We start from the raw sequence: 26,743 nt of genomic DNA, 5'->3' as shown, positions 1-26,743 counted from the left end.
GCTGCGACTTTGCTGACCTTGGCGGGTCCATGGTAGGCGACGTCGGTGGCGGGTCCTGACCCCGCTGCTGTCTCAATCCCTGCCTCTGAAATGGATTTACTTTAATGGGGCTTGTTAAGCCCGCCAGCGCATTTCCCGGCCAATTAGAGGAAGTGGGCCTGGTGACATCATTTGATGACACGTCATCAGCCGGTTTCCTTAAAGGGATCATGGCCAACTTTATCTTGATATTTGCTCTGTCAGTGTTTTACAGCTTGGAGATGATGCAGACACTGACAATCACTGCAGGGCTGCACCCTGGCTCTCCCATGACTCCCTCCATATTCTAATGAGACATCCCCAGGAGACCAACACAGCCAGGATGCACCTTCCTGAGGAGGGCACAAGCAGTGATGTGGTAGGGAGGACCTGGGTGCAGTGCTGAAAACGTTTCAATGATCTCAGTAGATCACTAAACATTGGTACAAAGCCACACTCACCCTCATCCTGCTGTGCCTCTCGTCACATCCCCATCACTCTGCCTTCCCTACCTTACTACTGCACATCCTTACTAACACCAACTTACCTTGCACCTCCACCCATCCCTCTCTATCTACATTATTACATCCCCATCTCACTAGCCATCCATCACACTCACCCACATCCTAGTGCAACCATACCAACTAACCACACAAGGGTAGGCACTTGGGTGTTTTATGCAATGTTCATGTAAAGTTTCTGTTAATGTGGTGTCAAGCATTGAAACCTTATTTTTAACACTTTGCGCTATTGACCAGATTTGTGTGCACGTTTGGACGGGGCTTAGTGAGTTGCAGTGAATGGTGAGACTTAATAGTGATGACTGTGAAAGGAATGGCTTGGGCATTATAGGGATGCTTTATGGAGTTGGTGTGTGGTGGTGCCAACCTGCTGCATCATGTGGCAGCCAGGGTACATAGCGTCAAGTGAAGTAAATGTGGCTAGTGGTGAGGCCATCTCTGGCCTCCCGGGCAGCAATATGCTCAGGTGCTGATGTCCTTTGTTCTGTGCAGCATCAGTTAATTGCGGAGATCAGACTAGATGGAGACTTGTGTAAAGACTTTCAGCATGGTGAATCTGTTGTGGAAATGCAGTGAGGAAGAGCTTGTGGCTGAGGAAAGATATCTCTGTGTAAGGGGTAAGCTTTTACTGTACATTTGAAGCTGTCAACTCAACAGCTGATTTAATGGCCACTGAACTCCCGCCTCCACTTGATGGATGTGGTCCACGACCAGTGTGGACCCTGTGGGCGAGCTGCCAAATGCAGAAGGTGAGCTCAAATCCATTCTTAAGTGGCTTTAAACAAGCCACTAATTATCTGAATTTGATCCTACGCTGTGAACTCGCCGCTGCATGTTGGGTCTGCTCAGCGCTGTCAGATCTGACACCGGGGAAAGGCGCACGGCGGCAGGTTCACAGCGGGGTCCCCACCCGCTGGGCAAAAAAAAAAACACTTTCCAACTCAATCCGCCACCGATCGTGCCAACTGACCTCCCCACCCCCGCGAAAAATCCAGTCCATTGTGTATTCCCAAAAGCATCAGTAATGCAAAAGCATGCTTGAAAGTTTATATATAATTTACCAGAACTTAGCAAATTCTTATTATTTCAAGAATCCTCTTTTTCTTTGCAAGGTGGGGTGTCTTGCAGATGACCTGATTGAATCATGTGGTTTGACGAGCTGTGTTCAGAGGATTTATTTTCATCACCATTACATGGTATATAATATTTGCATAAAGAAAAAAGCTGCATTTATGTAGTTCCTTAGGATGTTCCATGCGCTTCACATATAATTAATTACTTTTGAAGTTTAGTCACTGTTATGTAGGTAAATATGACAACTACTTTGTAAACTTCATTATCCCATAATGAGCATATGAAAAATGATCCATTACTCTGTATATATTATATATCTGTTATGCATAATTGCAGATTCACCAGAATTAAACTCCGAGTTAAATTATGAGGACTGGTTGCATAAACTTGGCATGTATTCCCTTGAGTTTAGAAGATTGAGGAGTGATCTAATCGGATATTTAAAATGATAAAAGGGATTCGATAGGGTAGATACAGAGAAATTATTTCCTCTGGTAGAGCAATCGAGAACAAGAAAGCATAATCTTAAAATTAGAGCGAGACTATTTTAGAAGTGAAATTTGAAACGCAATGGGTGGTTGAAATCTGGAACACGCCTCCCCAAAAGGCTATGGTTGATGAACCAATTGACATTTTCAAGACTGAGAACAATAGATTTTTGTTAGCTGAGGCAACCAAGTGATATGGAGCAAAGGTGGGTAAATGGAGTTGAGGTACAGATCAGCCATGATAATTGAATGGTGGAACAGGCTCCAGGCGCTGAATGGCCTACTACTGTTCCTATATATTTTTTCTTCTCTTCAATAGAATGTTAAACTTTGAAAAAAAAATTAAATGTTATACTTGTTTGTATGTTTTCATTTTTACCGTTGCATAAAATGAAATGTAATTCTCCAAATCTTAATGTCCATGGTTTGATCACTTTGACTTGTTTTTTTTAAACTATGATTACGTTGATTAATTATTTTATGTATTTGCTTGTGTAAGCAGGAATATTGTAATACTTTAGACAACATTGTCTTGTTTTTTATTGTCATTGTGGTTAACCACTATTAATTTTATGTAACTAATAACAGAATGAAAATGTAAGTTATTTATACCACTTCATATCTAATTGGGACAGAAATGGATATTTATCAGAAAGTGGGGAGATAAGAAGTGCTCCGTAGCATTATACTGTGATGGAGTCGAGCCATTATTTTTTCACTTTGTGGTTCTTGTTGCAATGGACAAGTAAATCATGGTCGTTGGGGAAGGTACTAGTTTTGGACTGAATGTGAAAGTGAGATGTAGAAATAGGCTACACTAGAACTTCTAAGTAGAATTGTTCGTTTCAGAAACCAATAGAACGGATGATCATCAGATGTTCAAAGTTTTGCTGCCTATATGGGGGATAGAAACAATAAAAAATTTGCTTCAGTTAGGCTGTTGGTGCAGTTTACCCAATCGCAGCATACAGAAGTATTTAAACCCAACCACCACCAGATTATAGTTAGGCTGTATGTCATTCATTGTCCAATTTGTACTTTACGTGTATCATAGAATCATACAGCGCAGGAGGCCATTCAACCCATCGTGCCTGTGCTGGCTCTTTGGAAGAGCTATCCAATTAGTCCCATTCCCCTGCTCTTTCCCCATAGCCCTTTCTGCACATTTTTCTCCTTCAAGTATTTATCCAATTCCCTTTTGAAATTTAGTGGCCCAGAAATTCGGAGGCGGATACCTCCGACCTGAAAAATGTCTACGAATCTACCTGGTGGTACGGGAGGTTCGGAGGCTTGTGGTCCCGGGCCTCTAAGTAGAGTCCCACGTCTTCCAGGGCCATAGGCACATTGTAAGCATCCCTGGGATCATGTGGGTCAGCCCAACTAATCCAAGTAGGGGTATTCCGATTCATACTTGTGGTGAGCTCCATTTGTACGGAATCACCATAAGTATGAATGGGAATACCCACAAAAACACACAAACACTGAAAATATATATTTCTTAAAAACATCAAATATTTGAAATTAAACAAAATGGGATTTAACTAATTATTTAAAACAAACATTACATTTTTTGAAAAATAAATTTACATATTTTAAAGGGTCTAAAAATAAACTTAACAGGATTTTAAATGTTTAAATTATTGAAAAAAATGTCTTTTCTGTGCTTTAAAATTCTTGAGCTGATAAAAGCAGGCCTTATGCGAGATTAACGCTACTGCTATGTATGGAAATACTAAAGACACATTAAAGCAGCAATCATAGAAAGATAGAAATTTACAGCGCAGAAGGAGGCCATTTCGGCTCATCGTGTCCGCGCCGGCCGACAAAGAGCCACACGGTCCTCGGTCAGCAGCCCTGAAGGTTACATATAAACCAATGAACAATGGTGGACAGGTAATGAGCATCCGGCCCAACCAGTCCGTCCCACACAACTGCAATGCCCCATGTATTGCAACATTTTACACTCCACCCCACTCGTAGCCATGCGATCTCCTTGGAGAGGCAAAAAACCAGATAAAACTCCAGGCCAATTGGGGGAAAAAAACTTGGGAAAATTCCTCTCATACCCATCCAGGCGATCGAAATTAGTCCAGGAGATCACTCCAGCCATATTAGATTCCATGATGTACTTACCATCGTGTCTGCGCCAGCCTACAAGAGATTATCCAGTCTAATCCCACTTACCAGCTCGAGGTCCATAACCCTGCAGGTTACGGCACTTCAAGTACACATCCAAGCACCTTTTTTAAATGTGGTGAGGGTTTCTGCCTCCACCACCCTTCCAGGCAGCGAGTTCAAGACCCCCACAACCCTCTGCGTGAAGAAGCCCCCCTCAAATCCCCTCTAAACCTCCCACCAACCACCTTACCCTATGTCCCCTCATAATTGACCTCCTCACCAAGAGAAATAGGCCCTTGCTATCCACTATATCCATACACCTCAATGAGGTCACCCCTCGGCCTCCTCTGTTCCAAGGAGAACAAACCCAGCCTATCCAATCTGTCCTCATAGCTAAGATTCTCCATTCCAGGCAGTACCCTCATAAATCTCCTCTGCACCCTCTCCAGTGCAATCACGTCCTTCCTATAATACGGCGACCAGAACTGCACGCAGTATTCCAGCTGTAGCCAAATCAGTGTATTATACAATTTGAGCATAACCTCCCTGCTCTTGTATTCTATGCCTCAGCCTATAAAGGCAAGCATTCCATATGCCTTCTTAACCATCTTATCCACCTGGCGTGCTACTTTCAGGGATCTGTGGAAAAGCACTCCAAGGCCCTTTTGTTCATCTACACTATTAAGTGGCCTACCGCTTAATTGATACAAGAGTTTTCTTCAACTTCAGTAAAGACAGGTAATTTTCATGATTTAAAAATGCTAGCTTAGAAATTACTGGTTGAAAGCTTAACATGCTTGTATAATATTCCCCGTCTGCTGTTTTACCCTTCTAAAATAAACAAATTAATAACTATGTTAAAATCGTGGACAGAGAAATGCTTGTCCACCAATATTGCTAACTGTCATTTTTAAACTACTGTTTTTTTTATTGTTAAATTTGTGTTAGATTTGGAACAGTGAAATAGAAATAGCCCAACAAAAAGTGCTGAGTAGGGCATAGGTCCTTCCAAGGTTTCAGCCATGGCAGTGGTAGCACTCTGGCCTCCAAATAGAAAAGTCATGGGTTTAAGCCCCTCTCTGGCCGTGAGCACATAATTGAGTGCAGTACTGAGGGAGTGCTGCATTGCCAGGGGTTTCATCTCTCAGATGAGATGTGAAACCAAGGCCACATCTACTTGTTCAGGTGGATGTAAAAGAATATTGCGGCACTCTTCAAAGAAGAGCAGGAGTGGTTTCCCGGTTTCCTCTAACATTTATTTCTCAATCAACACCACCGGAACAGATTAAGTGATCATTTATCTCATTGCTTTATGTGCGACTTTGTTGTATACAAATAGCCCACTGCATATGCCGATAATGAAATGCTTTGGCATATCATAGGATGTGAAAGATGCTATATAAGTACAAGTTATACAAGAGCTGGATCTTTACACTTTAGAGAAGCTTAGATTTAGCAGTGATTAGATAGAGGTTTATAAGATGATGTAGGGACTAGATTATGTTTGGGTAGATAGTTTATTTCAACTAAATAGGTTAGGGAGGACCACGATAAGCTCAAGTTATGTAAAGACAGAAATAGGTTGGATGTTAGGAGGTGGTTCTTTTCCCAGAGAATAGTGGACTTGTGGAACAGTCTGCTGGATGGTGTGATGAACATTGATTTACTGAGTTTCTTCAAGCGAGAGCTAGACCTGTTTCTGGCTGGGGCAGAGATCACCTCGTGTAAGAGGTAAGTACTGTATAACATGAATCAGGGCCAGTGTGGTCACCTAGTCTAGTTTTGATTGCTTAAAGGGGTCAGGGAGGAATTTTCCAGATTTGTTTCCCTAATTATCCTGCGTTTTTTTTCCGCCTCGGGTGGGGAGTGTATGTATTGTGATGCACAAGACATCACATTAATGTGGGACAGGCTGACTTTACCAGAGGGTCTTTTCCTGTCTGCCATTTTTCATTTTATATTCAATTTCTTTTACATTGGGAATCATCAGTAAAAATAAACTTCTAAACTAAACGAATGGACTAATTTTAAAAATAGGCATTTAAAACATTTCATAAAAATGTCACATAGTGCATATATGAAAGAAGAACTTAACTTTTAGGGTGGTAGCTCTCTATCCTATGGATTTTTTGACAGCATCCTTTCTTTTCGAGGTACCGCCTTGCATTTTGATCATAAGCTATTTATTTGAGGTCACATAATATTTACAGCTCAACAGCAAGAATTACGCAAAAAAGGAAATACATTTAAATAGAGTAATTGTTTCCTAGACATGTAATTAAGTCCATTTTTCAAATGGAGTAATAACCTTGGTAACAGGATGTTAAAACCCATGCATAGGGAATACTGCAAAAATGATTAAAAGGATTATTTGAATTGCATATCCTTTATTCTTTCCCATTTTACTCCCAGGTTAGTCAAGTAACCACAGTATTATCTTTCACAGCAGGATACCATCCTTCTGTTTCTGAATATCTTTACTAATATTTTCAAAGGGTTTCTCCCAATCTGACCAGTTTTACCTCTCTAAGCTTGAAAATATGATTGCTGTAAGCTGAAAATCTGTAAGATACTTTAAACTCTGAAAGTACAACTGTACAGATTTATTTTCAGTTCATAAATGTTGATTGAGGTTGTCTCTTGCGCCTGTAGTTCCTTAAGTTTCTTCTTCGCTTCTGAAGGAATATAATTCCACGGATGCTGGCAACTCTGTGGTACTTCGCCAAATACTCATTCTCCACAGTTAAGCTGAGATGAAAAATGTTGGCAAGCTGTTTTATAGGATGTTCCTGACCTCCATAAATGCACTTTCCAGCAGGAGAATCTGCATAGAGATGAGGAGTAAGAACACTAACTGGTATTCACCCTCCCATCTTCGCTAACCTAGGAACATTGAGGCCAGTTGCAATGCTCCTACTGCTATCCTGGCACAGATCAGGATCTAACCTAGGATAATTTTGGTTGATGTGGTCCCATACTACACCACATGGTGCATTTGCTTCCGATGGTACCACAAAAGCAACTATACTTGTGCGTGGATTAAAATTGATACAGACAGTGGATTTGAATTGGTTTCAAAAGGATCGATTTGAATTGTTGCTCATCTTTATTCTCTACATACATCACACTAGCACTCATCATAGGCAGTCCCTCGAAATCGAGAAAGACTTGCTTCCACTCTAAAAGTGAGTTCTTGGGTGACTGAACAGTCCAATACGGGAATTACAGTCTCTGTCACAGGTGGGACAGACAGTTGTTGAAGGAAAGGATGGGTGGGACTGGTTTGCTGCATGCTCCTTCCGCAGCCTGCACTTGCTTTCTGCATGCTCTCGGCGACGAGACTTGAGGTGCTCAGCGCCCTCCCGGATGCTTTTCCTCCACTTAGGGCGATCTTTGGCCAGGGACTCCCAAGTGTAGGTGGGGATGCTGCATTTTATCAAGGAGGCTTTGAGGGTGGTCTTGAAACGTTTCTTCTGCCCACTTTGGGCTCGCTTGCCGTGTAGGAGTTCCGAGTAGAGCGCTTCCTTTGGGAGTCTTGTGTCAGGCATGCGAACAATGTGGCCCACCCAGCGGAGCTGATCAAGTGTGGTCAGTGCTTCGATGTTGGCCTGATCGAGAACGCGAACGTTGGTGCGTCTGTCCTCCCAGGGGATTTGCAGGATCTTGCAGAAACATCGTTTGTGGTCTTTCTCCAGCGATTTGAGGTGTCTACTGTATATGGTCCACGTCTCTGAGCCACACAGAAGGGCGGGTAACATTACAGCCCTGTAAACCATGATCTTAGTGCCAGATTTGAGGGCCTGATCTTCGAACACTTTCTTCCTCAGGTGGCAGAAGGCTGCGCTGGCGCCCTGGAGGCAGTGTTGAACCTCGTTGTCGATGTCTGCCCTTTCTGATAATAGGCTCCCGAGGTATGGATATTTGCAGATGACACTAAGATTAGTGGGAAAGCGGGTTGTGTAGAGGACACAGAGGCTGCAAAGAGATTTGATAGGTTAAGCGAATGGGCTAAGGTTTGGCAGATGGAATACAATGTCGGAAAGTGTGAGGTCATCCACCTTGGGGAAAAAAAACAGTAAAAAGGAATATTATTTGAATGGGGAGAAATTACAACATGCTGCGGTGCAGAGGGACCTGGGGGGTCCTTGTGCATGAAACTCTTTTGAGTTTACCTGCAAAACATAAAAACATTAAACGGTGCCACCCGACCTGGGTGACACTCCAGACATTTACAAGGCCCTTTTTTTTCCCCCCCTTTTTTTTTGTGTTTTTCTTTTTTTTTTTTTTTTTGGGCACTAAATTCACAATTTTCCCCAGTGCCCCCTATAAAAGGGAAGGGGGACACTAAAAGCACCGGCAATTAAAACAAATTAAACTTAAAAAACGTAAAATCAAATTAAAATTTGGTTGCCGGGCGTGATGATGCACTCCAGTCCCTCCGGTGCCCACCTCTCGCGGAAGGCCGCGAGCGTACCGGTGGACACCGCGTGCTCCATCTCCAAGGACACCCTGGACCGGATGTAAGAGCGGAAGAGAGGCAGGCAGTCAGGTTGAACGACCCCCTCGACCGCCCGTTGCCTGGACCGGCTGATGGCACCCTTGGCCGTGCCCAGGAGCAGTCCTACGAGGAGGCCTTCGGACCTACCCGCTCCCCTCCGCACAGGGTGCCCAAAGATCAGGAGAGTGGGACTGAAGTGCAGCCAGAATTTCAGGAGCAGCCCCTTCAAATAGTGGTCCTTGTGCATGAATCCCAAAAAGTTAGTTTGCAGGTGCAGCAGGTAATCAGGAAGGCGAATGGAATGTCGACCTTCATTGTGAGAGGGATGGAGTACAAAAGCAGGGAGGTCCTGCTGCAACTGTATAGGGTATTGGTAAGGCCGCACCTGGAGTACTGCGTGCAGTTTTGGTCACCTTACTTAAGGAAGGATATACTGGCTTTGAAGGGGGTACAGAGACGATTCACTAGGCTGATTCCGGAGATGAGGGGGTGACCTTATGATGATAGATTGAGTAGACTGGGTCTTTACTCGTTGGAGTTCAGAAGGATGAGGGATGATCTTATAGAAACATTTAAAATCATGAAAGGGATAGACAAGATAGAGGCAGAGAGGTTGTTTCCACTGGTAGGGGAGACTAGAACTAGGGGGCACAGCCTCAAAATACAGGGAAGCCAATTTAAAACCGAGTTGAGAAGGAATTTCTTCTCCCAGAGGGTTGTGAATCTGTGGAATTCTCTGCCCAAGGAAGCAGTTGAGGCTAGCTCATTGAATGTATTCAAGTCACAGATAGATAGATTTTTAACCAATAAGGGAATTAAGGGTTACGGGGAGAGGGCGGGTAAGTGGAGCTGAGTCCACGGCCAGATCAGCCATGATCTTATTGAATGGCGGAGCAGGCTCGAGGGGCTAGATGGCCTACTCCTGTTCCTAATTCTTATGTTCTTATGTTCTATTGGTCCACGTTGTCCAGGGCCGCGCCATGGTTCTTGATGACTGAGGGGCAGTGCTATGTGGTAGGGTCAGGTTGGTGGAGGACCTTTGTCTTACGGATGTTTAGTGTAAGGCCCATGCTTTCTTATGCCTCAGTGAAGATGTTGACTATGACTTAGAGTTCAGTCTCTGTGTACGCAGACGCAAACGTTGTCCGCGTACTGTAGCTTGACGAGAGATTGGGACACTCAGACTGCCAGGAGGACCAGGAAACTGACTCCCTTCGTTGCTGAAATAAAAACTAATATAATATTAAAGGTATCCAAATGTTTGGTGTATCTTTGATTTTTAAACATTTTTTCCTGGGCAGTGGGCATCACTGGCAAGGCCAGCAATTATTGCCCAGTCCTAATTGTCCTTGAGAAGGTGGTGGTGAGCTGCCTCTGGAACCGCTGCAGTCCCAGTGGTGAAGGTACTCCCATAGTCCTGGATGGTGTCGAGCTTCTTAAGTGTTGTTGGAGCTGCACTCATCCAGGCAAGTGGAGAGTATTCCATCACACTCCTGACTTGTGCATTGTAGATGGTGGAAAGGCTTTGGGGAGTCAGGAAGTGAGACACTCGCCTCAGAATGCCCAGCCTCTGACCTGCTCTTTTAGTCACAGTATTTATGTGGCTGGTCTAATTAAATTCTGATCAGTGGTGATCCCCCTCAGGATGTTGATGGTGGGGGATTCGGCGATGGTAATGCCGTTGAATGTCAAGTGGAGGTGGTTTGACTCTCTCTTGTTGGATATAGATAGTCATTGCTTGGCACTTGCGTGGTGTGAATGTTACTTACCACTTATCAGCCAAAGCTTAAATGTCATCCAGGTCTTGCTGCATAAGGGCACGGACTGCTTCATTATCTGAAGAATTGCAAATGGAATTAAACGCTGTGTAATCATCAGCGAACATCCCCATTTCTGAACTTATGATGGAGGGATAGTCATTGATGGAGCAACTGAAGATGGTTGAGTCTGGGGCACTGCCCTGAGGAACTCCTGCGATGTCCTGGCGCTTTGATGATTGGCCTCCAACAACCACAACCATCTTCCTTTGTACTAGGCATGACTCCAGCCAGTGGAGAGTTTTCCCCCTGATTCCCATTGACTTCAATTTTATTAGGGCTCCTTGATGTCACACTCGGTCAATGCTGCCTTGATGTCAAGGGCAGTCACTCTCACTTCACCTCCTGGAATTCAGCTCTTTTGTCCATGTTTGGACCAAAGCTGTAATGAGGTCTGGAGCCAAGTGAGCAGGTTATTGGTGATCAAGTGCCGCTCGATAGCATTGTCGACGATAGCTTCCATCACTTTGTTGATGATTGAGAATAGATTGATGGGGTGGTAATCGGCCAGATTGGATTTGTCGTACTTTTTGTGAAAAGGACTTACCTGGGCAGTTTGAACAGCTTGGCTAGAGGCGCAGATAGTTCTGGAGTGCAAGTCTTCAGTGTGACAGCTGGGATGTTGTCCGGGCCCACAGCTGTATCCAGTAAGCTCAGCCATTTCTTGATATCAGGTGGAGTGAATCGAATTGGCTGAAGACTGGCTTCTGTGATGGTGCGGACCTCAGGAGGAGGCCGAGATGGATCATCCACTTGGCACTTCTGGTTGAAATTGATTCAGCCTTGTCTTTTGCACTTGTGTGTTGGACTCCTCCATCATGAAGGATGGGCATGATCATGGAGCCTCCTCCTTCTGTTGGTTGTTTAATTGCCCACCTCCATTCACGATTGCATGTGGCAGGACTGCAGAGGTTTGATCTGATCCGTTGATTGTGGAATCGCTTAGTTATGTTTATAGCATGTTGCTTTGTACTGTTTGCAACCTTGGTGTCATATTTGACCCTGAAATGAGCTTCCAGCCAGATATCTGCGGCATAATTAAGACCACCTCCATAACATCGCCCGTCTCTTTCTCCCCCCATGCCTCAGCTCATCTGCTGAAGCCCTCATCTCTAGACTTGACTCCTGGTTGGCCTCCCATGTTCTACCCTACGTAAACTTGACGTCATCCAAAACTCGGCTGCCCGTGTCCTAACTCGCACCAAGTCCTATTCACCCACCCCTGTGCTCGCTGACTTATATTGGCTCAGAGTTAAGCAATGCCTCAATTTCAAAATTCTCATCCGTTTTCAAATCCCGCCATGGCCTCGACCCTCCCTATCTCTGTAAATCTCCTACTGCCCTACAAGCCTCCGAGATATCTCTGCTCCTCTAATTTTGCAATCCCCAAAATCCCTCCCTTCCATATCATCCAGCTTTTCCCATTTAAAGGATAATTTTTTTATATATATCAAAATATCTCCCTTGCATTCATTGCCATTGAATTCCATCTGCCATTTTGTTGTCCATTCCACCAACTAATCAATATGCAGCCTCCTTTGGTTCTCAATCATTTACTATGACTCCTTTTTTCATATCATATGCAAATTTGGACATCATTCCCTATAGCCTTGTATCAGATCGTTGATGTACACTGTGAACAGAAATGGTTCTCGAACGGGATCCTGTGGGAGGAAATAGAGTAGGGCATTTTCTCAGCTACCCATTTCTAGCCATGCTGAGATTCTGCCTCAACACTTGCTCTGTTTCCTCCCTTCTAAATAGTTTTAAATGAAATTTGCTACCCGTCGCCTAATTTGATACCCCTTTATCTTCTACAGTAGTCTCCTGTCTGGTACTTAAATAACTTAGATGAGGGGACCTAGAGTAATGTATCCCAAGTTTACTGACGATACAAAGTTAAGTAGGAAAATAAGTTGTGAGGAGGACACAAAGAGGCTCAAAGGGTTGTGAATCTTTGGAATTCTCTACCCATTGGAGCTGTGGATGCTCAGTCGTTGAGTACATTGAAGACAGAGATCGATAGATTTTTGGATACTGAGGGAATCAAGGGATATGGAAATAGTGCAGGAAGGTGGTGTTGAGGTAGATCAGCCGTGATCTTATTGAATACAGGATCGAAGGGCCGATTGGCCTCCTGCTTCTATTTCTTATGATCTTATGTACCTTGTCAAAGGCTTTCTCAAATCAATGGAAGTGAAAATTGAGTGATTTCTGTAATGGGTGGTTGATTCACAACATCTATTTTAAGTCTGTATGGCAAGTTGAAAATCTATACCTATGTTTGATTCAGAGTTCCAGTCTGCTTTGATCTAAAATTAATCAAATTACAGGTTTTTTGGAATTACCAAAAGTATTTTAAATGCTAATAATAACAAAAAAAGCTGAAAATACTCATCAGGTCAGGCAACAACTATGGAAAAACAGCAATCTATATTTCAAGCCTTTGCTCATTCCTCTAGTCTTGAGCCTTTGCTCCATATCCTTTGATACCCTTGCCTAACACAAATCTATCGAGTTTGATCTTGAAAATTTAAATTGACCCAGCTTCCCATATCTTCTGGGGAGACAATTCCAGATTTCCACCACGCTTTTTGTGAAAAACTGCTTATTAATTTCCCTCTTAAATAGCCAAGTTCTAATTTTAAAATTGTGCCCCTTGTTCTGGATTCCTGTACTAGAGGAAATCATGGCCGCGATTTCGCCAATGGGTGTGAGTTGGGTGTGGGTGGCATCGGCAGCCCGCCCTCGAACAGCAATCTTCCGTGGCTGGGGCTTGTTAAGCCCACCCTGCGGGTTTCCCGACCAATTAACTGGAAGCGGGTTTGATAATGTTATCTGATGACTGGGTATCAGCCGGTTTCCGTAAAGGGACCATGCCCAACTATTTTTTGACATTTTATCTGTCAGTTTTTCGCAGCATTGAGCTACTGCAAAAACTGACAAACACTGCATAAAGGTGCATGGCTGCACCGAGGCTCTCCCATGACTCCCTCCAGATGCTTATGGAGGGAATCACAGAGGTTTTCTTCCATTCCTGAGGCTCTGACTCTCTTTCCCCCCCCCCCCTCGGCCGGCATGGGGCCACGGCTGTGGGGAGAGGGAGGTTGGCTGCGGGGAAAGGGAGAGGGGCTGCGGGGAGAGAGTGTGAGAGTGGGTGCAGGGAGACGGAAAGTGAGAGTGGCTACAGGGAGAGTGAGAGAGACACTGGAGTGGGTGGGAGCGGGCGAAGAGAGACACGGGTCAGGGGAAAGATGGATCACGTTCTTCCAACCCCCTACAAGGGACATCGTTGGAGTGGATGATATCCAGAAGTCACAACACTGTCACTATTCACTTCATAAACCTGTTAACAATCCGTACACAATGCCTGCCCCATCTATGGTATGGGGGGGGGGGGAGGTGGGGAGGATGCACTTGCGATGGGGTAAGGCATTTCGGCTGGGAGAGGCATACACTTGGACTGGGGTAAGGCACTTATCTGGGGGAGGCATGCACTTGGACTGGGGTAAGGCACTTTGGCTGGGGAAGGCATACACTTGGACTGGGGTAAGGCACTTTGGCTGACCCTTGCTGTCTTCTGGGGAGCTCTATCATCTCGCTTCAGGAAGTCAAAGTGGATCGACTTTGCAAAGTCAGTGAGACCTTGGGATGGGCGGTTTCAGTTACACATTCCAGTGAAACTTCAGGGTGTGGCTTATCTTCCAAGGGGACCAATCGTAGACAAAGAGTGGAGCTTGGCAGCCATTTTGGCAGTACAAATAAGCACATCTATAAATATTAACTAGGACACTGATGTAACTCACCTGCTCTTCTTCGAAATAATGCTATGGGATTTTTATGTCCACCTGATAAAGCAGACAGGGACTCGGTTTAACGTCATATCTGAAAGACAGCACCTCTGACAGTTCAGCACTCCCTCAGCACTGCACTGGAGTGTCAGCCTCGATTTTTGTGCTCAAGTCTCTGCAGTGGGACTTGAACCCACAACCTTCTGACTCAGAGGCGGGAATGTTACCCACTGAGCCACAGCTAACACTGTAATGTGATTTATGTAATACCTTTGGAAAATTGAAACATATCATAGTGATCCACACAACAGTTTACTTTTGTTGTGTCCCTTGTTAAATCAGCAAATACGTCAGCCAGCGACATCCCACAAGTGTGCAATGAATGGTCAGTTAACCATTGCTTTTGATGATGTAGGTTGCGGGAAGAATGTTGACCAGGACACTGGTAGACCTCCTTAATGCATCCAATGACATTATATCACTAAGGCATGAATAAGGCTCTTAGAATCACAATGTTACTGCATAGAACAAGTCATTCAGCCCAAGGCAGTGCTGATGTTTTTTTTCTCTGTGAGCTACCTAGCCTAATCCCCCTCTCCTGCTCAGTTTCTAAAACCTTTAATATTCCTTTTTTTTCCCCAAAGAAAATCTAATTCCTTTTAAAAATAATGGATGAACTCTGCTTCAGCAATGTTTAGTGAAAGAAAATGTAACATTTTAACTACCCTCTATGAAATGATTTATTTTCCCCTAACTTTTTGTACAGCGTCTGAAATTTGTAACGTCTTGTTGCCATTACACTGACCAGTGGGAACAATTTAACCTATAATACTCCCTCATAATCTTGAAATAGTTCATCAAATTACCCCTTAACCTTCTCGACTCTAGTGAAAAAAAACCCTCAATCCTGAGTAATACCCCAGTAAATCTACATTGCACTTCTATTGCTGTTCTATCCTTTCCATAATAGGGTGCCTAAACTCTACATAATACTCCAGCTGCAGCCTAATTAAAGTCTTGTACAAGGTCAACGCTATCTCCTTGCTTTTGCACTCTGTACTACTAGTTACAAAACTAAGCATTCTAATTGCTTTTTTATAACTTTATTACTTGAACTGTCTTTTATGAACTGTGTATCTGCAAAGTCCCACTGCTCCTGTACGCAATTTGAAATCTTACCATTTACAGTATGTTTCCTTGCCCTATTCTTACTACCAAAATGCAGCTATCTGCCCATCCTCCCAGTGTACTTATGTTCTGCAATCTTGCTATTTGGGAAAAGTGCAGTACCCTCCTGCTGTTGATGATTTATCCATGGGAAGGGCGGTGTAGTTACTTGCTCGGGGAACAATGAATGCATCTGTCACCTGCTTGATACATTTGTGCACTAAAGATTGATTGATGTCTTCTGTAGAAACCGGAATGAATCTGACGCAGAGAGTTCAGAACTAAAGTGACCTTGAAAAGCCACAGACGATATTGTGCTTTGGTGAGAGTTTTGGCTGTATGTCCGATTGCAGCATGTAACCTAACACTGTCATAGCTTTCCGAATGATTATTCGCTTATGCCGAGTTCCTTGACAAATCAAGGTAACGAACGTTCTGCCTGTATATACGGTTTTAAGGGATCATGATGAGTATCACAGTTAGAAACATAAAAAATAGGAGCAGCAGTCGACCATACTGCCCCTCGAGCCTGCTCCGCCATTAAAATAGATTATGGCTGATCCTCGACCTCCACTCCACTTTCTTGCCCATATCCCTTGATTTCCTTAAAGCTCAAAGATCTATCTGTCAGCCTTGAATATACTCTACAACTGAGCATCTGCGGCTCTCTGGGATAGAGAATTCCAAAGATTCACAATGAATGAAGAAATATCTCTTTATCTCATTCCTCAGCCCTTCCCATGTACAATCATCAACAACATGAGGGTACTGCACTTTTCCCAAATAACAAGATTGCAGAACAAATGTCCGACCCCTTATCCTGAGACTATGATCCCTAGATCTAGACTCTCCAGCCAGGGGAACAGCATCTCGCCAACTACCCTGTCCAGCCCTCTGAACCTTATGTTTCGATAAGATCACCTCTCATTCTTCTAAACTCCAGAGTGTATAGGCCCATTCTACTAAATCTTTCCTCATAGGATAGCCCTCCCATCCCAGGGATCAATCTAGTGAATCTTTGTTGGACCATCTCGCAGGCAAGTATATTCTTCCTCTCAGGCAAGTACATATTGCCTATTTCCACCTCCGTAACTTTGCCTGTGTCCGCCCCTGCCTCAGCTCATCTGCTGCTGAAACCCTCATCCATGCCTTTGTAACCTCTAGACTTGACTACTCCAACACATTCCTGGCTGGCCTCCCACATTCTACCCCACGTAAACTAGAGGTCATCCAAAACTCGGCAGCCCGTGTCCTAACTCTCACCAAGTCCCGCTCACCCATCACCCCTGTGCACGCTGGCCTAAATTGGCTCCTGGTTAAGCAACGCCTCAATTTCAAAATTCTCATCCTTGTTTGCAAATCCCTCCATGGTCTCTCCCCTCCCTAGCTCTGTAATCTTCTTCAGCCTCACAACCCCCCGAGATGTCTGCAATCCTCAAATTCTGCCCTCTTGAGCATCCCTGATTATAATCGCTCAACCATTGGTGGCCATGCTTTCAGCTGCCTGGGCACTAAGCTCTGGAACTCCCTCACTAAACCTCTTCACTTCTCTATCGTTCCTCCTTTAGGATGCTCCTTAAAACCTTCCTCTTTGACCAAGCTTTTGGTCATCTGCCTCAATTTCCTCATTTGGCTCGGTATCAAATTTATTTGTTTTGTTTCTTAACACTCCTGTGAAGTGCTTCGGGATGTTTTACTACATTAAAGGTGCTATATAAATACAAGTTGTTGTTGTTGTTCCTTGGGTAAGGAGACCCAAACAGTACACAGTACTCCAAGTATGGTCTCACCAAAGCCCTGTACAATTGCAGCAAGACATCCTTGCTCTTGTAGTCCAACCCCCTTGCAATAAAGGCCAACATTTGCCTTCCTAATTGCTTGATGTACATGAATGTTAACTTTGTGTTTTGTGAACAAAGTCACCCAAATTCCTCAACACCAATATTTAATAGTTTTTCATCATTTAAAAAATATTCTGTTATTTTACTCTTCATACCAAAGTGAATAACCTCATGGGCCCAAGTTTCCACATGATTTGCGCCTGATTTTTAGGAGCAACTGGTGGAGAACGGACTATCTTAGAAATCGCAATTCTCCACATTTTTTTTTCTGCAGTTCTAGTCAGGTAGAACAGTTCTACTTTGGAACAGAATTTTTTCTTCAAAAGGGGGCGTGTCCAGCCACTGACGCCTGATTTGAAAGTTTCCACAGTGAAAACGTACTCCAAACTAAAGTAGAATGGAGCAAGTGAAGATTTTTGTAGAACTGAAAAAACCTGTTCTACACATTAAAAAATCAGGCGCAGGTTACAAATTAGGCGTCCAGAACGAGGTGGGGGGAAGGGAACTCATTAAATTCTATAATAAATCCTTATTTATACTTCTACAAATATTATACAAATAAATCCAACCTGAATAAAAATTTATAAGCAAAGAAAAGATTAAATAAACCATCTTCCTACCTGTGTGAAAGTGCTTCGGGCACAGAGAATTTTGCAGGCGTTCGTTCCCGCGGAGGGGAGGGGGAGGGAATTGAACAGCCGCTTCGTTCCCGCGGAGGGGGGGGAAGGGAACAGCCGTTTCGTTCCCGCGGTGGGGGGGGGGAAGGAGACAGTGAGAAGGCTGCAAGTGCTAATGTGCTTTTATTTAAAAAATGTTAAAAAATTAAACAGCTACAAAGAACTACAAAAATGGCCGAGTGCCAATGTTTTTTTCACACTGAGCATGCGCGAATGCTCCAACGCGCACGCGCAGCGTTGCCGGCAGGAAAAAAAACTAATTTAAATAGTACTCACCCCCTCCCACAAAATCCGCGCGAGTGTAGGCTCCGCCCCCCTGGGCGCCGCGCCAGGCAGACAAGGAGCTGCAGAACGCTCCAGAATTGCGAGTTTTTTTTTAGGCGCCGTTTTAGGCACGAAAAACGGGCGCCCAGCTTGGAGGGGCGCACGTTTTTTATCCTGTGGAAACTTGGGCCCCATGTTTCCCACTTTATACTCCATCTGCCATCTTACTGCCCACTCACATAACCTATCTATATCCCTTTGCAGTCTCTTTGCATCCTCATCACAACTTACTTTGTATCATCAGCAAACTTGGATGCTGCAAGCTTAAATAAAGGAGACTACAAAGGAATGAAGGCAGAGTTGACTAAAGTGGAATGGGAAAACAGATTGAAGTGTAAGACGGTTGATGAGCAGTGGTGGACATTTAAGGAGATATTTCATAACTTTCAACAAAAATATATTCCAATGAGAAGGAAAGACTGTGAGAAGGGATAAATATCCGTGGCTAACTAAGGAAATAAAAGATGGTATCAAATTGAAAACAATGGCATACAAAGTGGCCAAGCTTAGTGGGAGGCCAGAGGATTGGGAAGCTTTTTAAAAACCAGCCAAGAATGACTAAAAAAAATAATGAGAGAGAAGATAGATTATGAAAGTAAACTAGCAAGAAATATAAAAACAGATAGTAAGAGTTCCTACAGGTATGTAAAAAGGAAGAGAGTGGCCAAAGTAAATGATGGTCCCTTAGAGGATAAGACTCTGGAATTAATAATGGGGAACAGGGAAATGGCAGAGCTTTGAACAAATATTTTGTATCGGTCTTCACGGTAGAAGACACTAAAAACATCCCAATAATGGATAATCAAGGGGCTATTGGGAGGGAGGAACTTAAAACTATCACGAAAGAAGAAGTATTCGGTAAAATAATGGGACGAAAGGTAGACAAGTACCCTGGATCTGATGGCTTACATCCTAGGGTCTTAAAATAAGTGGCTGCAGAGATAGTGGATGCATTGGTTGCAATCTACCAAAATTCCCTGGATTCTGGGGAGGTCCCAGTGGAATGGAAAACCGCAAATGTAACCCCTATTCAAAAAAAAGGAGGTAGACAGAAAGCAGGAAACTATAGACCAGTTAGCCTAACATCTGTCGTTGGGAAAATGCTGGAGTTCATTATTAAGGAAGTAGTAGCAGGACATTTGGAAAAGCATAATTTTAGTCAAGCAGAGTCAGCATGATTTTATGAAAGGGAAGTAGTGTTTGACAAATTGGCTGAAGTATTTGAGGATGTAACAAGCAGGGTGGATAAGGGGGAACCAGTGGATGTAGTGTATTTGGATTTCCAGAAGGCATTTGAGAAGGTTAAAAGGTTATTGCACAAGATAAAAGTTCACGGGGTTGGGGGTAATGTATTAGCATGGATAGAGGATTGGCTAACTAACAGAAAACAGAGAGTTGGGATAAGTGGGTAATTTTCCGGTTGGCAAATAGTAATTAGTGGGGTGCCACAGAGATTGGTGCCTGGGCCTCAACTATTTACAATCTATATTAATGATTTGGATGAAAGGACCGAGTGTAATGTAGCCAAGTTTGCTGATGATACAAAGATGGGTGGGAAAGGAAGTTGTGAAGAGGACACAAAAAATCTGCAAAGGGATATAGACAGGCTAAGTGAGTCGGCAAAAATTTGGCAAATGGGGTATAATGTGGGAAAATGTGAGGTTATCAACTTTGGCAGAAAAAAATAAAAAAGCAAATCATTATTTAAATGGAGAAAAATTACAAAATGGTGGAGTACAGAGGGACCTGGGGGTCCTTGTGCATGAAACACAAAAAGTTAGTATGCAGGTACAGCAAGTAATCAGGAAAGCAAATTTAATGTTGACGTTTATTGCAAAGGGGATGGAGTATAAAAGCAGAGAAGTCCTGCTACAACTGTACAGGGTATTGGTGAGGCAACACCTAGAGTACTGCGTACAATTTTGGTCTCATTATTTAAGGAGGGATATACTTGCATTGGAGGCAGTTCAGAGAAGGTTCACTCGGTTCATTCCTGAGATGAAGGGGTTGACTTATGAAGAAAGGTTGAGCAGGTTGGGCCTGTACTCATTGGAGTTCAGAAGAATGAGAGGTGATCTTAAGATATATAAGATAATGAGGGGGCTCGACAAGGTAGATGCAGAGAGGATGTTTGCACATGGGGGAATCTAGAACTAGGGTGCATAGTTTTAGAATAAGGGGTCACCCATTTAAAACTGAGATGAGGAGGAATTTCTTCTCTCAAAGGATTATAAATCTGTGGAATTTTCTGCCCCAAAGAGCTGTGGAGGCTTGGTCATTGAATATATTTAAAGCGGAGATAGACAGATTTTTGAGTGATAAGGGTTATGGGCACGGAAGTGGAGCTGAGCCCATGATCAGATCTTATTGAATGTCGGAGCAGGCTCGAGGGGCCAAGTGGCCTACTCCTGCTCCTATTTCTTATGTTCTTGTACATTCGACTTGGTCCCTTCATCTAAGTCATTAATATAAATTGTAAGTAGCTGAGGCCCCAGCACTGATCCTTTCGGCACCCCACTATTAACAGCCTGCCAACCTGAAAATGATCTGTTTATTCCTACTCTATTGTTTTCTGTCCCTTTAACCAATCCTCTATCCATGCTAATATATTACCCCCAACCCCATGAGCCCTTACCTTGTGCAACAATCTTTCATATGGCACCTTATTGAATGCCTTTTTGAAAATCCAAATATACTACATCCACTGGTTCTCCTTTATCCACCCTGCTAGTTACATCCTCAAAAAACTCTCAGAAATTTGTCAATCACGTTTTCCCTTTCATAAAACCATGTTGACTCTGCCTAATCTTCTTATGATTTTCTAAGTACCCAGTTACCACTTCCTTAATAATGGATTGCTGCATTTTCCTGACAACTGATGTCGGTTTCCTCTGATGCAGTCTCACCTGCCTAATGTCCCTCTGTTATTCCTCCTTTTTCTTTTTTTAGAAAACATAAATAAAGTGGGATTCCCACCTGGTTTGGAATAAAATCAGTTGGCGGGATACGAGTGGGTTTCCAGCGGGTAAGTAACCTGGGGTAATTTAACTGCCCAGTTTCTGCCAGGTGGGCAGGGTTCAAAGCACTCCCATATTCTAGCTTTGGCTATATTGTCCAGTATTCTATTCACTTTGTTGATTGCTGTTCTGCATTAGGCATGTTGAGCATCTAGTCTACTAAGACTCCTAGGTCTCTCTCAACTTCATCCGTAGCTATTTCAACCTCACTCATGTGTTGACCTTTTGTCCTTGATATGTACTTCACACTAGTCTGCATGAAATTTCAAATGCTATTCTACCTACTTGCATATTTTATCGAACTCATTGTGTAATTTCTGAGCTTCCTCCTCCGAATCTATTATTCCTTGTTCTGTCATATTATCTGCAAACTTCATTTGTCTTTACAAATAGTGGATATATAGGTGTAAATTCAAAGCAGCAAACTCATCTCGGGATTCACTTTTACAATCTAACTGATTTTAACTTTATGATACTGTTTTATTCACAATTGAAATGACATTTAAACTTCCATGCAAAGAGGTAACCATGTGTAAGGAGTGGGAGGAAACATTCGAGACAATTCTGAGATTTGGAATGAAAGGTGACTTAACCTATGAAAAAATAGAGGGATTCGAGTCCTCTTTATAGTTGTCCAGTAGTTTCACATTTGGCTGCAAATAAAGTGTTTTGCAACGTGAAGGATGGGTTGATGGCAAAAGGGCGCTGCAGAAATGTATTTGTATGGATCATTGGATGTGATTTGTAGTATGTTATAGAAACTTAGTAATAACATTACATTTATTAGTGCTGTAAGACTTGTGTGGGCTTTGAGGTTATATCAACGTCATGTTAAAATTAGTAGATTACTACTTAATATTTGCTGGCATTTCTTGAAACTCCATATTGATTATAATTGTTTATTAACAAAAGGCCGATATTAGAAGCTGTTTCAAAATAAAATCGCATTAACTTTCAGTTAAACTACTTTTGTAATTTTACCAAATGATTATAAATAACCACAGAGCTCTAAATTAACACATCCACCAAACAAAATACTTTTATTTACACAGATGCATACCAGTAGAAATCCACTTGGTTAAGTGGGCTGGTTGACCTAAATTTGTTGTCTTGTGTTCATTTCTAAACTGAAGTAAAGCTTTTGGCAAATACTTGAATGTCATGGGAAGCGTATTTTTTTTTTTATAATGTTGCACGAAAGGTGGTGTTTATTTCATTCGTATTGCTGCAGACCTGTGACTGTTGGAATCTACCAGCACTGATAGTCAGTGGTCCTGGAGCCTTGCAAAGGGAATATTATTAAAAGGGAATATTATTTGAATGGGGAGAAATTACAACATGCTGCGGTGCAGAGGAACCTGGGGGTTCTTGAGCATGAAACTCTTTTAGAGTCTACCTGCAAAACATAAAACATTTATCCGTGCCACCCGACCTGGATGACACACCAGACATTTACAAGGCCCTTTTTTTCTTTCTTTTTTTTTTGGGCACTAAAATCAAATTTTTTCCTTTTTCCAGTGCCCCCTATAAAAGGAGAGGGGGACACTAAAAGCACCGGCAATTAAAACAAATTAAACTTTAAAACGTAAAATCAAATTAAAATTTGGTTGCCGGGCGTGATGATGCACTCCAGTCCCTCCGGTGCCCACCTCTCGCGGAAGGCCGCGAGCGTACCGGTGGACACCGCGTGCTCCATCTCCAGGGACACCCTGGCTCGGATGTAAGAGCGGAAGAGAGGCAGGCAGTCAGGTTGAACGACCCCCTCGACCGCCCGCTGCCTGGACCGGCTGATGGCACCCTTGGCCGTGCCCAGGAGCAGTCCTACGAGGAGGCCTTCGGAATCCCAAAAAGTTAGTTTGCAGGTGCAGCAGGTAATCAGGAAGGCGAATGGAATGTCGGCCTTCATTGCGAGAGGGATGGAGTACAAAAGCAGGGAGGTCCTGCTGCAACTGTATAGGGTATTGGTGAGGCCGCACCTGGAGTATGCGTGCAGTTTTGGTCACCTTACTTAAGGAAGGATATACTAGCTTTGGAGGGGGTACAGAGATGATTCACTAGGCTGATTCCGGAGATGAGGGGGTTACCTTATTATGATAGATTGAGTAGACTGGGTCTTTACTCGTTGGAGTTCAGAAGGATGAGGGGTGATCTTATAGAAACATTTAAAATAATGAAGGGGATAGACAAGATAGAGGCAGAGAGGTTGTTTCCACTGGTCGGGGAGACTAGAACTAGGGGGCACAACCTCAAAATACGGGGGAGCCAATTTAAAACCGAGTTGAGAAGGAATTTCTTCTCCCAGAGGGTTGTGAATCTGTGGAATTCTCTGCCCAAGGAAGCAGTTGAGGCTAGCTCATTGAATGTATTCAAGTCACAGATAGATAGATTTTTAACCAATAAGGGAATTAATGGTTACGGGGAGTGGGCGGGTAAGTGGAACTGAGTCCACGGCCAGATCAGCCATGATCTTATTGAATGGCGGAGCAGGCTCGAGGGGCTAGATGGCCTACTCCTGTTCCTAATTCTTATGTTCTTATGTTTGCAAGCTATTTAAACCACTTGAGATTATGCTTCTATTAGTGTGCAGATATTGTGATGGTGTTACCTAATTCTTGCTCAAACCCTGTTGATTCTGTTCTTTGATGTGCTATTTTGTTTTCCGCTATCTTTACGTTCCATTGAACCCGTTTTATTTTGCATATCTAATTTTTCTGCAGGGCGAATAGATGGTAACTTACAGGATTAATTAATTTCTTTTTGTGTTACAACAAAGGAAATAAGTCTGCTTCCCCTATGGGGAACGTCTTTTGTGAGATTCTGTGATTGTCGAGCTTCATTCTCTAGCAAATATATTTTGTTCACTTTATTAGGTAATGGATTTTTCATTATTGAATTCTGATCTGCTCAGTCCTAGAATTTTAAGTGGCTACTTTTCTGGTGAAGTTTGCACTCTGTGGGATGTTAACATTAGAAATTGGAACACTTTCTCTATTCTTGTGCAAATAGCGAGAGCACCAATCTCTCCCGGCTTAAATGACAAGCACATCTTTTACTCTGTCCCAAGATGTGCCTTAACCTCAATATCAAAAGACCATGCATTCTGCACCAGTTTGAATTTTTCATTCTCTCACTAATTGCTCTTACGGCTATCTGAGTGATATTGCTTGTTTGTCTTGAATTGTTGACAGTTTTGTGCTGTGAGCCGTCAATTACGAGAGCCTTGAATTTACACCGAGATAATGGTATGAATGCTTAATGCATTTGTTTGAATTTCCTCTGTTATTTTAATTGAGGCATTAAGCCGTTTAAAATAAATTGGTTAATACTTCGACTAAAATAGCAGAGAGGAATTTCAGACGAATATGTTGAGTTGAGAAGCTCATCACCGACAAAAAGGCACTTTAATGTTGACAGCGATATGTAATGGGTAGAAGGTGCATTCTTGACAAGCCAGAGGGGGTAGGCCTTTATTTGCCATAAGTATCAGACGTAGTACTTGTTTCGCTTAATCTATGCTGAGACTTTCACTCTTTTTAAAAAAAAAATATAAGTATCAGACTCAGCATTTGTAAAGGAGCACTATACATTGTGTTGTTATTTAAAAAAAAATTAATTGTGTTATTTCAATGTGCCATTTGTATTCTTAAGAATTACTTCAAATTTTATTTTGTCAGGGTTGTGTTACATCAGTTAATGATGCAATTACTCCTGTTCTTGTCGACCTGCATTGGCTCCCTAACCTCTAGCACAATTTAAAAATTGTTCTCCTTTACTGCTCCTCCCATGGATTTGTTCCATGCTACCTCCGCGATCTCCAACAGCTCTTCCTTCCAGAATCCATCTTCTGCTTTTCTCACTTTAGTTTGCTGTGTGTCGTCCCACTCTACATTACCATCAGTGGCAGAGCATTCAGCCACCATGCTACTGCTGTCTTGGATTCTCTCCCTAAACTCTTCGACCTCATTGCCTATTTATGTACTTTCAAAAGCTTCAGCCCAGCACTGACTTTGCCTTTGAGCACTTACAATGACTTCTCACTTAGTTCCTGCCCAACATTCCCAGATTTCCTGTAAAACACATTGGAACAATAGTTGCCTAAAATGAACTATGTACGGTGGTAAGTGAAGTTGAAAGCGAGAATTGGTTCAATCTAGTGTACAATTTGACAATTAGCTGATGTAGCATGAGTGGATGACTGAGCTGGTCTCTTGTGTACCTAAAGCATTGGCTGTGGAATGGTTGTGAAGGAAGATTTTGCAGGGGGAAAATGTTAATTTTTATTGTAACGGCCAAATGCGTTTCCTGTCTGGGAGTTTATATAAGAACGTAAGAAATAGGAACAGGAGTAGGCCATACGGCCCCTCTAGCCTGCTCCACCATTCAATAAGATCATGGCTGATCTGAACATGGACTCAGCTCCACTTCCCTGCCCGCTCCCCATAACCCCTTATCCCCTTATCGTTTAAGAAACTGTCCATTTCTGTCTTAAATTTATTCAATGTCCCAGCTTCCACAGCTCTCTGAGGCAGTGAATTCCACAGATTTACAACCCTCTGAGAGAAGAAATTTCTCCTCATCTCTATTTTAAATGGACAGCCCCTTATTTTAAGATCATGCCCTCTAGTTCTAGTCTCCCCCATCAGTGGAAACATCCTCTCTGCATCCACCTTGTCAAGCCCCCTCATAATCTTATACGTTTCGATAAGATCACCTCTCATTCTTCTGAACTCCAATGAGTAGAGGCCCAACCTACTCAACCTTTCCTCATAAGTCAACCCCCTCATCCCTGGAATCAACCTAGTGAACCTTCTCTGAACTGCCTCCAAAGCAAGTATATCCTTTCGTAAATATGGAAACCAAAACTGCACACAGTATTCCAGGTGTGGCCTCACCAATACCTTATATAGCTGTTGCAAGACTTCCCTGTTTTTATACTCCATCCCCTTTGCAATAAAGGCCAAGATACCATTGGCCTTCTTGATCACTTGCTGTACCTGCATACTATCCTTTCGTGTTTCATGCACAAATACCTCCAGGTCCCGCTGTACCAAGGCACTTTGCAATCTTTCTCCATTTAAATAATAACTTGCTCTTTGATTTTTTTTCTGCCAAAGTGCATGACCTCACACTTTCCAATATTATACTCCATCTGCCAAATTTTTGCCCAGTCACTTAGCCTGTCTATGTCTTTTTGCAGATTTTTTGTGTCCTCCTCACACATTGCTTTTCCTCCCATCTGTGTATTGTCAGCAAACTTGGCTATGTTACACTCAGTCCCTTCTTCCAAGTCGTTAATATAGATTGTAAATAATTGGGATCCCAGCACTGATTGCCAACCAGAGAATGAACCGTTTATTCCGACTCTCTGTTTTCTGTTAGTTAGCCGATCCTC

At 43.0% G+C, this 26,743-nt stretch overlaps 2 protein-coding genes across 4 annotated transcripts in view; one reads left to right on the top strand and one right to left on the bottom strand.

Annotated features, from left to right (window-relative positions):
• Positions 1-26,743, top strand: part of cmss1 (cms1 ribosomal small subunit homolog) — a 362,453-nt gene that overhangs the window by 22,676 nt on the left and 313,034 nt on the right. The window contains exon 1 of one of the 3 annotated variants that reach the window (XM_070893709.1): positions 21,306-21,359. The exons of the other annotated variants lie outside the window; for them this stretch is intronic. The gene's annotated coding sequence lies outside the window, so the exon portion shown is untranslated. Of the gene's footprint in view, positions 1-21,305; positions 21,360-26,743 lie in introns of those variants that run through there. 3 annotated transcript variants of the gene reach the window in all.
• Positions 1-26,743, bottom strand: part of filip1l (filamin A interacting protein 1-like) — a 293,850-nt gene that overhangs the window by 8,440 nt on the left and 258,667 nt on the right. The gene's annotated exons all lie outside the window — the stretch shown is intronic.

Source organism: Pristiophorus japonicus, chromosome 11 (assembly GCF_044704955.1).
Source record: "Pristiophorus japonicus isolate sPriJap1 chromosome 11, sPriJap1.hap1, whole genome shotgun sequence".
Lineage (NCBI taxonomy): Eukaryota > Metazoa > Chordata > Chondrichthyes > Pristiophoridae > Pristiophorus > Pristiophorus japonicus.
Note: the sequence above shows the minus strand (reverse complement) of the source record. Positions and strands in the feature narration are given on the sequence as shown.